General features: G+C 33.5%; 1 protein-coding gene across 1 annotated transcript in view; it reads right to left on the bottom strand.

Annotated features, from left to right (window-relative positions):
• SLITRK3 (SLIT and NTRK like family member 3) overlaps nt 1-12,860 on the bottom strand; it is a 150,252-nt gene that overhangs the window by 42,049 nt on the left and 95,343 nt on the right. The gene's annotated exons all lie outside the window — the stretch shown is intronic.

Below are 12,860 nucleotides of genomic sequence, written 5' to 3'. Positions count from 1 at the left end.
TTGTGTCTTTCAAGGAATTAGTCCATTTTATCTAGGTTATCAAATTTGTAGATTATCAAATTGAAGTTGTTCATAGTATTCCTTTATTCTTTTAATTTGCGTGGAATCTGCAGTGATGTCCCCTCTTCATTTCTGATATTAGAAATTTGTGTCCTCTCTCTTTTTTTCTTAGTTAGCCTGGCTGAAGTCTTATTAATTTTATTGATTTTTTTTTTAAAGAACCAGCTTTTGGTTCACTGATTTTCTCTATTGGTTTGCTGTTTTCAATTTATTGATTTCTGCTCTAATTCTTCTTATTTCTTTTCTTCTGCTTACTTTGCATTTAATTCACTCTTTTTTTTCCTAGTGTCTTAAGGTGAAAACTTAGATTGTTTATTTTAGATCTTTCTTCTTTTCTAATATATGCACTCAATGCTATAAATTTCCCTGTAAGCACTGCTTTCTCTGTATCTCACAAATTTTGATAAGTTGTGTTTTCATTTTCATTTAGTTCAAAACATTTAAAAATTTCTCTTGATAATTCTTCTTTGACCCACATGTTATTTAGAAGTGTGTTGTTTAATCTTCACATATTTTGAGATTTTCCAGTTATTTTTCTGTTATTGATTTCTAGTTGAATTCCATTGTGATCTGAGAGCTGACATTATATGTTTTCTATTCTTTTAAATTTGTTGAAGCTCTTTTCCTTTTAAAACTGGCCTTGAACAGGCATGAAATAAACCAGGAATTTTATAATTTATATGATTATATGAAGATATTTCAAGCAGTATAATCTAATTTTGTATATAAAGGCCTACTCCCACATGGCTCCAATGAGTGACAGTTGTGCATGATTTCTATTTTCTCATGTAAAGTCTGAATCCCTGTAATCAGTGAACACCGTTCCTCTTTAATGCCTGAATCTACAGTACTTAAGCAAGGTAAATTAAAAGAAAGAAAATCTGCAATACAATTCCATATCCTTTATTCTGCTTGGTATTTTAACTTTAAAAATCAATTACAGAAATGACTTTCTGAGCAATATTGAATGGATATGAAAGACGGGTTTCAAAGCATTTCATTAATTTTTCTAAAAAATTTTATATATTTTTATTCTTTTTAAATTTCTGTGTTGAATGATTTATTTTGCAAAGTCACTACTGCTTTAAATTACGTCATGGAGCTTTTAAGTACTCTATTTTAAGTGGATGTTCCAGATTTAATACCTTGCGCAATGGTTTCTCAAAGTGAGGTCCCTGTACCAGCAGCATGAACATCACGTGGAAACTTGTTTGAAATGCATATTCTCAGGCTCTTTCCCCAGAGGCACTGTATCTGAACCACATGAGGAGAAGCCCAGCAGTCTCTTTTAATAGCCCTCCTGGTCATTCGGTTGCAGCTGAAATTTGAGAGCCACTAGTTGTAGCATCAGATGAAGGCAATATATATACAGTAACCAAGAGGGCCTTGATTTAAAATAACATGATTTTTTTCTTCTAAATTTCTGTTATTTGAAATTTTTCCAGTCAGTTTTTTATCTTTTCCCATGATTTCTGTTTCTCACATTGCTAAAGTGTCCTGAATTGGAATTTTTAACAAATGATTATTCTCTAGTGTGTTTTCTCTTGTTCTCTCCCTGAAATTATGTTTTTTTCAATAATGGCAAGCCTGAGTTTAAATCTCTGCTATGCCACTAAGTATGTAACTTTTGGAAAATGGCTTGATTATTCTGAGTCTTAGTTGCGTTGTCTGTAAGATGGAGATGATTACTTTGTAGATTTTTTTATGAGAATTAAATGATGTAATTTATGTCAATTAATGAAGTGCCTGGCACATAGTAAGGTCTATGTTAATCTGTCTATCATCTGCCTCTCTTGATATGTGATAATATAAAAAAGTAATTTCAGTCTGTTAGATTGGATACATGTGTTAGTAATTGTCAAAGTTATTGTCATAAAACAATAACTGTAACATTGATATTCAGGGACAATGTGTTTTAATATAATTGAAACATGTCCCTTTATATTTATTTTCTAATGGTTTTGAATTGTCTTAATGGTATTATTATATACAAAATGTTTATTTTGTTAGAGATTTTGGACCTACCTATAATGGTAAATCATTGCATTCCAATGCTACCAAGTCTTTTTAGCATCTTCCCTTTGGTTAAAACACCTTTGTGTCTCAGCCGGAGCATGGTATGTTATATGTATCCTCATTTTTAAACTATTACCTACATTTTCCTTCCTTTGACTCATTCTCCAGTTTCCTTTCTTATCTTATGCCTCAGTAATTACAGCATCCTTAGTTCAGCTAAAATGGGCAAGTATATCATTATGTTTAAAGTGCATAGCAGTACAGACAGCTAGAAGATCATGGGTTATTTTTACTTTGTTTAATAAAAATTCTTCTGGTTGTACTATGGTTCTATGGAACAAAAAAAATAGCACTGAAGACAGTTAGCATTAAATTCCACTTTTAGTTTTAAGTTAACTTGCTTAAGCTGGCAACAAAATTCACAGCTTATTGACTGGGCTTTCTGAAATGATACAACAAAGTGAGAAAAATTCTGAAAAGAGTGACTACTTGAGTTAATAAAAAACAATTCTTAGTTGATGAAAATGATAGAAAAACAAGTAATAATTAGACTAATTTTAGAAGTTAACAGATATGAAAGGTATGCATTTTAACCACTTTAAAAATTGATATCTTCCTTTTGTCTTCACACATAGATATACGTCCTCTGCCTTATAAGTTTTTACCTTGACTTAGTATCCCAGTCTGTTAAGTCTTGATAGCTCATTGCTTTATGGTCACATTGTGCTCTCTACTTCCACTTTCCATTTCTCCTTTTCTTAATTTTGTGAATTCTCATTTCTGTCTCACCCCTCTATAGATCAGTGCTCTTACAAAAGGTCAGTACCTTGCATAGGCAGGACTGATCTTCTTTGCATACTCGCCCTTACCAGCACATTGGGCTATAAACAGTGTGAGAAGGGACCACAGAGACCACTTAGTTAGCGCACTATTTCACAAATGAGGAACCCCAAACCCAGAGAGGCTGAGTGACCTAGTCAAAGTCCCTTAACAAGTTAGTGACTGAGGCAAAGTAGAACACCTGTGCCCTGATTACTAATTCAGTGTAGTCATATGATTAAGAAATAAGTTTCTAGTTCTAGAGGTAGGAATAAAATAGGATCTTTTTCCTGGACAGGAATGGTCTTTACTAATTTTGGTGATAGGTAACATTTCTATGCTTGTTGTGTACCAAATCCTTACTGAATGCTAAATGTCTTGCATGGTTGACCTCATTTAATCCTCACAGCAATTCTACCAGGTCAGGAATGTTATTATCCCTATTTTACAGATGGGGAAAATAAGGCAGATAATAAATAACTTGCCTAATATCAGCCAGAGTCATAAACTCAGACAGACTGAAGAAGCACATCCAGTCCTCTTAGATAAAGGCTGCCTGCCAGTGGCCAGGACATTGAGTGCTTCCTTATCTGATCAAGGATGGGAAGGAACAGGAGTGAGAAAAAGAACATTGGCCTGGTTGGATCTCAGTGGGTGCCTCAGTCTTGGCAAGGATCACATGTGTGTCCTGTAGCCTCAGGGATGTTTCTACTCACCCATACTGCCTTATCATCTTAGTACTAATTCATGCCTGTAATTGCAGTGCATGTACTATTTTATAATAATAATAATAATGTTTAGGTCTCTATTTCCTTTATTAGCCTTTATTAGTGTATTTATTATTATCCTTTATTAACAGAATTAAATTATCATTTAAAATAAATATTGTATCTATTATACAACTATCTATTATACAACAGTGAACAAAACAGACATAGTCACCAAAATACTAAGAACAAGGGGAACAGTCTAACCACTATTGTCCCACAAAGAACCTATGTTCCCTCCCCATACCACCAGAGTCCCCATAATCTAGTGCTACTAATTCAGCCTCCATCTCTGTGTTCCCCACCCATTATTCTTCAACATACTCTTACTGCATTACATCCTGGCAAGTCATCCCAGTATACCAAAATATATGATCATTGCAGCTTTTGTGCCATTCATTTATTGGCCCATTAATTCCACAAACATTCAATGAATACCTACTGTAAGTGAGAGACCTAGCTGAACCAAGGACATAAAAAGAGGAAGATACAGTTCCTATCTTTAATTCTATTAATAAAAGATAATATATAAATATACTAATAAAGGATAATAAAGGAAATAGAGACCTAAACATTATTATTATAAAATAATATTACTGTCCCCTATTAAAATTCCAGACATTTTATATATATATTATAATTACATAATAATGTTTTATATGATCGTGTACTTTATCATGTACCGGGCTCCATGTTTTACACGTTAGTTCAGTAAATCCTGTGAGATGGGTATTGCTAGTTCCATTTTATACAAGAAGCTGAAGCTCATGTGGGCAAATGGTTGTCTAAGGTTGCACAGCAGGTAAGCAGTAGGGACCAGAATCACCAAGAGCAATCCAACACCACAGCCTGTGCTTTTCCTATTTCATCATGGCACCTCTCTGGTGTTGTTGAAACAAACTCAGATTTTAATTAATTCTGCTTGGAGGATTTGGGGATGATTTCAATAGATATCCTATGTAAACAAGGTCTGAAAGATAAGTAGGAATTCAGGAAGTAAGAATGTGTATTTCAATCCAACAAAGGCATAAAGAGTATAGTATGGATGTTTATTGGTCAGCAGCTTTATGGACCTGTTGCTACCCAAGGATTTGGGGCCTTATTCTGCTGTAGCCAATGGAAATAGATCAATAGACTTGGAATTCACAAACATAGTTTCAAAAAAACCACTATTCTATAAATACTATTTGAAATTGTGTGCATATATTGCTTAATAATGAAAATGTAAGTATCTAGAGAACAAGGTCCACATTATTTATCTCTCTCATGGAGTTTAGTACAATAATAATTATTAAGTAAAGGAATAGGCTGGATCATAAAACTAGGAAGTTTTTTGATCTACCTCTACACCAAATAGTAAAAATAATATTACTACTAATAATAATATTATAAAAATGCTAATATGGTTTCGGAGGCTAATGATTCACTTTTTTGAAACATGCTAGTGAGGCCAATAGTGGAGATTCAATCCTGTTAGCTTCATTTTCCTTTCATAGACATACACATTGACCTAGACCATTTCTACACTTTCAAGATGGACCCTCTGAGAGAATATGGATCAGTTACTGCAAATCCATCATCATCAGTTTTAAAAGAAACTAAAGTGCATACTTTCCTGGTAGTGGGTCAGAAAATGTCATCTTTACATTAGAAAGTCAGCAGTATTTTTATGGTTGACCTCACAAATCATGTTACATATAAATCCAACTTGTGTTGTAACTTTATCATTCTTTCTTGGCCTACCATATAAGGAAGGATAGCTTTTAAAATAAATGCCAAAACATATACCAAAGAATATTCTTAAGAAGCTTTGTTCTAAATCTTCTTCTTGCTAGCAGGAGGGCTTATCTTTTGCCTCTCACCTTGGAACACTTATCCAAGTGACCTGTTATTTCATATACAGTGATTTATTTAAATAGAACATGAGGAAATTTAAATCAATGTTGTCTTTCAATTGATTTAAAACCAAAATAAAAAATCCAAACCTAAAAACTAATCTTATGTTTTATATATTGAGGAAAGACCAGAGAGACATACTACTATGTCACAAAAGCTTTGTAGTGGTATTAAAATTGAAGGGCCAGTCTTAATACTAATTTTAAAAATGTTGCTCAGTATAAAATCCAATTTTTAAAAATAGTGTTCCATTTTAATTAGATACAAAATAATATTTTAGTAAGTACATTCCATTGCTCATAATGATTTATAATAATCATTTCATAGAGTAGGTATTGAATCATAGGAGATGCACAATAGCTTTTTAAAGCTTATTATTGTAGGTATATAATTGTGTTGAAATAAAATATTTACAAAATATTCCAAAGATTTTATTAAATTTGCTAGCTCTCTCACAATAAGGAAAATAGAAAGATAATAAACCTGTTTGGGAAAAGTATCTAAACAATATTAAACAATTAGAAAATAATTACTGTTAGTATAAAATGAAATGCTAAATGGTATGATAAAATTTATGTGTGTAGCCAAAACTGAGAGAGGGAGAAAGAATGCTTAATCGAAAAAACAGGCTTAATCATAGGTAGGGGATGAAATGGGAGGTAATGTGTAAATGAAAAGACCTGAATTCTAAATTCATCCTCCACTTATAGGTTATATGACCTTGAGCAAGATACTTAACCTTCTGAGGCCACTAATGGAGGTAACACTTGTCCTGTATACTTTTCAGGATTTTGTGAAAAAAGAATTCTAATAAAAATAATATAAAAGCTTATTTGCAAATTGAATACAATATTAAAGTAGATGATAGTATTTCTGCCTTTTATACTAGGTTGACATCTAGTGTAGTAACTTAAAATTTGATTGCAACTAATTCTAGCTACTCCTTTTATTTGAATTTCAGAAAAATCTATGGGTTAAATTGTGTCACATTAACACATGGCTCCTACATAGAAAAAGGATTAGGATGGGCATTTGTCTTGTCTCCTAGTCTTAATCAGATGTATTTGTTAGAAATTTAGGAATGCATTCAATCACAAAAAGAAATTCTGAATTATTTTTGAAAAATAATTTATGTTTATTTGTGGTATTGAAAAATCATTTAAAACAGTAATTTGAATTAGTACAAATTTTCTTTAACTCTTAGTCGTGTGATATTTTTACTGAGCTTATAGTATTCTGATGTTTTAAAGCAGAGAAAACTTGGGAATCTCAGACCTTATACAAGTAACTGAATGTTCAATTAAACTCTTCCCTCTTCCTTTCTTGCCTCAGTTTATTTTGAGGCATAAAGAAGAAAATAGTACTGTATTGCCATGGCCAAGAACCTGTGACTGACTCACAAGGGGGATAAGGAAAAGACAAGAGAGTAATATGGGGAGAGAAATTTTGAAGAGGATTCCTTTGGAGAGACTTGTGCTATGAATCTCACTTCCAGTTAAATTGGGAGGAAAAGAATGTCTGCCTTTAACCTCAAGCCTAATGAGCAGGATTTCAATGAGATTACTTTGAGAGCTTGATGTGTGTCTTTGGTAATTGAGAGGCTTAGTGGGCTGGTGCTTGAGGCAGGACCAAGAAAGCTAAAGGGATTAGTATCAACGGAGTGAACAAATTTTTTGTGGAAAGAACCTATCCTTGTTTTTTATGAGTCGATGTTCTCTAATGCTATTACGTGTTGCCTTCCCAGGAAGCAGACCCTGGAACAAAGATTGGCTAGCTTGTGAAAAATGTTTTAGTGAGTACTGTTGGGATCAACACCTATGGAAGGGAGGGCTGAGGGAGAAGTTGAGCTTCAATGCTGAACGGCTGTTCAGAGTTTACCTGAGTTAGTACAAGAGGGGCAGGTCCTTTATGTCCCCGTGTCAATCGGTCTTTGCACACTGGCTGCCCATAGAAGGAAGTGCGACCATATGTGAGACATCCCCAAAGAGAGCTGATAGCTGAGGGTAACCCTCCCACTATGTGAGAGATTAAATCCTTCCTTCCTGAAGGAGAATCTGGGTTGTGCATCTTCATAAATCTCAGTTCCAGATGAGGAACCACAGAGGGACTGTCAGCCTGGAGTCTTCTGCCTTCCATTGTGAAAGGACTCTGGCACTCTGGCAGTAAGTGTGATGGGTTGTATCCTTGTGGCACAAACCAAGCGTGTATTTCAAGTAACCAGCTGAAGGAAGAGCACTGCTAGTGCCAAGGAAATTATCAGGAGGCCTAAGAGAGGATTCTCTTAAGTAGCACTATCCATTAGAATTATAATGTGAACCATATATGTAATTTTAAACTTTTTAGTCACCACATTTTAAAAAATGGAAAAGAAATAAGTAAAAATAATTTTAATAATGTTTAGTAGCTTAAATTATTTCCCATTTTTCTAACTTAAAATATAATTATTTTTATTTTAACATAGTCAAAATTAAAAACAATATCAGTGATCTACTTTGCATTATATTTTCATACTAAGCCTTTGAAATCAGCATGTATTTACTCTTACAGTAACCACATTTCAGGTGCTCAGTAGCTTCAAATTGGACCAATACCATATTGGACAGTTCAGCTCTAGAGAACCTAGAGAAATATACCTTGAGAGAAAAAGTCAGCTTTAAATTTCTACCAGACCCAGAGATTGCCAATCCATTACATAATGGGGCAATCATATTAGAACTTATTACACCTCTTCCCTCTCCTCAGTTCTACCCATGAAAGTGTCAAAAACATTAGCTATTGAGTGAGAAAGAAAGAAGCTGACTACATCCTCTTCATCAAAGGCAATCAGCCCTAGCTGTGTTGAGATAGAATCTTATTTCCTTAAATGAAATAAAAGTGCTGAATATATTTGAAGGAAATGGAATGTTTAGAATATTGTGAATGGAAACCAGAAACGCAGCTTAGAATGGTCACCTTTTGTTTCAACAGTTTTATTAAGATATAATTGACATCCAATCAACTGCATATATGTAAAATGTATCATTTATTAAGTTTTAACATATGCACATACCAGTGAAACCATCACTACACTCAAGATAATGAATATGTCCATCACTCCAAAAGTTTTCTCAAGCCTCTTTGTTATCCCTTCATTCTTGGTCCTAGGCAACGTCTGTTCTGCTTTTTGTCACAATAGATTACTTTGCATTTTCTAGAATTTTATGTGAATGGAATCATACAATATGAACTCTGTTTTTGTCTAGTCTTTTTCACTCAGTGAAACTTGTTCATGTTTTGCATGTAGCAACAGTTTATTCCTTTTTTATTGCTAAGTGGTATTCCATTGCATGAGTATACCACACTTTTGTTTATCCATTCACCCATTGATGGCTATTTGGATTGTTTCCATTTGGGGGCTGTTATGAATAAAGATGCTCTGAACACCTGTTTACAAGTCACTGCATTGACATATGCTTAAATTTGGGGGGGGAATATCTAAGAGTAGAATGGCTGGATCACACAGAAAGTGTATGTTTAACTTTTTAGGAAACTGCCAAAATGTTTTCCAAAGTAGTTATACCAATTTACGTTCCTATAAGTAGTGCTTCACCTCATTCATAACACTTGGTATTGTCAGTCTTGTAAATGTTGTCTATTCTAATATGTATATACTGGTATCTCATTGTGGTTTTATTTTGCATTTCCCTAATGACAAATGTTGTTGAGCATCTTTTCATGAGCCTAGCCTCTGTCTGTATATCTTCTTTGTCATATCTTATTTGCTATCTATATATCTACCATGGTAAAGTGTCTGTTCAAATCTTTCACCCATTTCTTTTTAACTTAGGTTGCTTGTTATCTTCTTGAGTTTTGAGAGTTCTTTATGTATTCTGGACACAAGTCCTTTATCACATATATGATATACGAATATTGTCTCCCTGTCTGTGGCTTGTCTTTTCACTTTTAACAGTGTCTTTGAAGAACAGAAGTTAATTGTGATCATGTTCAAATTATCAATTTGATGTTTCCTTGATCCTGGTTTTGGTATTGTATCTAAGAAAACTTTGCACAACTCAAGTGCACAAAGATTTTTGTGAGTTTTGTTTCTAGAAGTTTTATAATTTTAGTTTGTATATTTAAATCATAATCCAATTTGAGTTAATCTTTGCATGTGGTGTTAGTAGGAATTGAGGTTTATTATTTTCTCTTACCTTGTTTGTTCTTGTCTCAAATATCACTGTCCTTCATTGCCTGATGCCTAGTATCTTAAAAATCACTTTTTTATATATTTTTCCCAGTTATTTGTTTGTTTCAGATGGGAAGGTAAGTTCTATTTCTGTTATTCTGTCTTAGCCAGAAGCAGCTATCAAGAAGTTCACTTTTAATTACTGAGCATAGACTGAATTTTGGTGACTCAAAGTGACTTTATATTATGGAGAGTGAAATGAAAACTTTAAGAAACTGCATGAATTTTTATTTAAAGATAGGAGAATGAATACCCCCACAAAAGAAATTTATCAGAGCAGTGAGAGACAAACATCAATATCTGCCCTGAGTCCTCCATGTTACACGTAGGAATCACATAATCTTTAATACTAGAATGCTTATCATTTACACACTTTTTTAAAAAGTTGATATTTGAGGCATTAATTAGTATTTGAAAATGAGGACAAGTTTCCCATCACGATTCTCATAAATAATGGAAATCCTAAGAATGGTCTTTCAAATCCCTCTTTGTTTATCCAAGAAGTTTCAAGAATTCTTCCAGCCAATCATGCCAACATTGGGGAAACTAGAAACATCTAAATATATTCCAATACATCGAAATTGACTTTTACTTCTTTCAAAGTATATAATATTAAAGAAAATGCAAATTCTGATTTCAAATGTCATTGCCAAATTTTATTATGTCATAGGATTGCCTCTTCTGTACTGAATTCCTCCTACTTCTCAAGCCATTTCCTCTCTTTTGTTGAGTCTTTCCACTTTGTTAATTTCTCCCATATTCAAATCACAGATTTATATCTATTTCTAAAAGGCTGTATGAAGATCATCTTGAAAGAAATCCATTTTATCTCTGTCAGTCATTAGATTAACGTACTATTATTTATTTGACCCATCAATAAATTATGAGAAAAGTGAGAGACTAGATTCAGTTGGTTCATAGGCCTCAGGTGAACTTGATGAATATATGTCAGTGTTGGGCACTGACATCAAGGGATGGTCTGTATTATTGTATTTAAAATTGATTCTCCTTTTTATCGTTTGACAGTCTCTCAAAAGGCTTCAGATGAACAGGAGGTCTTTTTGGTTGACCTACATATTAAACTGAAGGAAAGTTCTGAGTTGAAATTTAGTGTGCTAAGCTTTGTGTACACCCTGGTATTATTCACATGAATGAGAAATGAAATACTGGGTACTTTGTAAAGACATGAAAAAGGAAAGAAGTTTGCAAGTATTTCAGAAAGGAAAACAGTAAGCAGTAGATTAAGACTTCCAAAGGCAATGAGTTATAATTTTGCCAAACAGAAAGTAAGATTTTGATGTTTTATAAGAGTTTTTATAAAGTTAGATGAAGATGAAATGTGTGAAATGCAAGACATCAATATTGTTTATTAACCTTTTAAAGAAATAAGAAATCATGTTGTGCTTTTATTAGAGCTACATATTCCTAAATCATCATAGTATTTGTTGCAATTTGTTCTGAGTTGTGATGTCTGTAATAGTGTGCCTGTGTGATACAGAAAATAGGGTTTTGTTATTTTTAACTCTGTTCTTTCCCAAATGTGTTAGAAAAACATAGAAAATCTGTTAATCTGTGTATCTTCAATGTATTATTTTGAATTTTTTACCCAGAGAAACCCAGGAGTGTGTAATGTTTAAAACATCCAAATAATATCTGTAATATGAAAGTGTGTTAATCATAAATATAACCTTCATTCTAGAGTGATGTCTGAAATGTTACAAGACTCAAAACACCATAGGAGAAAATTGGAAACCATTCATTTAACCATGATCTTCAATTAATAGAAAGTAAATGTTCAAATTTAATGTGACCAATTCCCTGACCTGACTATCCGTACTTTAATATTGAAATACTTTATGTAGGTTCAAATCAGTAAGTTAAATTGTAAAGTTAGAATATCAATCTTTAATTCCTTCTGTGGTTCATTTTGTTTCTTTACTCATTCTGAAAATGTGAAGTAAATCTAAGTTTAAAAATAATACATTTTAGTAAAAGTGAGTGTTGATCTTTTACTCATTCCAGAATATTTTCCCAGCTCTGTCAATGTTCTAACACAACAAAAAATAGTAGATAAATAATTTTTTTAAATAGAGGAAGTGATCTTACAAGTCCAGGAACCCCACCACAACATGCTAGAGAACAGAATATATGTGTCTTTGACCGACACAAGAGGTCCAAAGAAATACCAACAATAATGTTTTATAAGGTGATTTCACCAATCAGGGCTACCTGAGGGAACTGAGCCACCAGTAGGTCTTCAACATAGCTTTGAGACTCCTTGTCTCTTTTAAAGCTTTCAGACTTAAGGAATTATAACAGTTGTAGGAAAAAATTGACCATTCTCTAACAGTAGCCTACATAAATCACAACCACGTTTGTCCAGGCCCTTGTGCCTGACCATTTGATATTGCAGTAGAGAATTCTTGAAATTAGTCGTGGCAGCCTTCAGTTTTGTTTTCAAAATGCCTTAATCTTTCTGCTCCTTCTCTTAATATACCTTTACCTTGGTTAGGACATCATCTAAAATTTTGCTCCTCAAAATGTGTCTGCAGACCACCAGCATTGGTATTACCTAGGAGTTTATTAGAAATGCACAATCTGGGGCCCTAGTTTAGACCTACTGAATCGGAATGTATATTTTAACAAGATCACCAGCTGATCCTGTGCACGTTCAAGTGTGAGAAGCACTGGTCTAAAAAATCTTATCCTTAGTCTCTGGGAAACAAATTCCTTCTGACAGCATAAAGGATGTGGCATTTTCTTGTGACTTTCCCTGCTTCTCCCTCTGTCCAGTGAATTTCTCCTCTTTTGGGGATATCATTTTATCCTTTTGACCCTACTGATTCAGGCAAAATTTCAAATAAGGTAAAGTTTTTCTTTACTGTCTTCTATCTCATGTATTCTTACTCTTGCTACCCATCCCTTCTCCAAACAGCAGTAGCTGTGATGTTTTAAAATTTAAATCTCTCTCTCCATTCTCAGTTCATCTTACTCTTCTCATTATTTGCTATAGTGCAGCCACACTAGGCTTCTTCCTATCAGCTGAAAACACTGAACTCTTTCCTGTCTCTGGGCCT

Source organism: Diceros bicornis, chromosome 15 (assembly GCF_020826845.1).
Source record: "Diceros bicornis minor isolate mBicDic1 chromosome 15, mDicBic1.mat.cur, whole genome shotgun sequence".
Lineage (NCBI taxonomy): Eukaryota > Metazoa > Chordata > Mammalia > Perissodactyla > Rhinocerotidae > Diceros > Diceros bicornis.
This window is presented reverse-complemented; position numbering and strand designations above follow the sequence as displayed.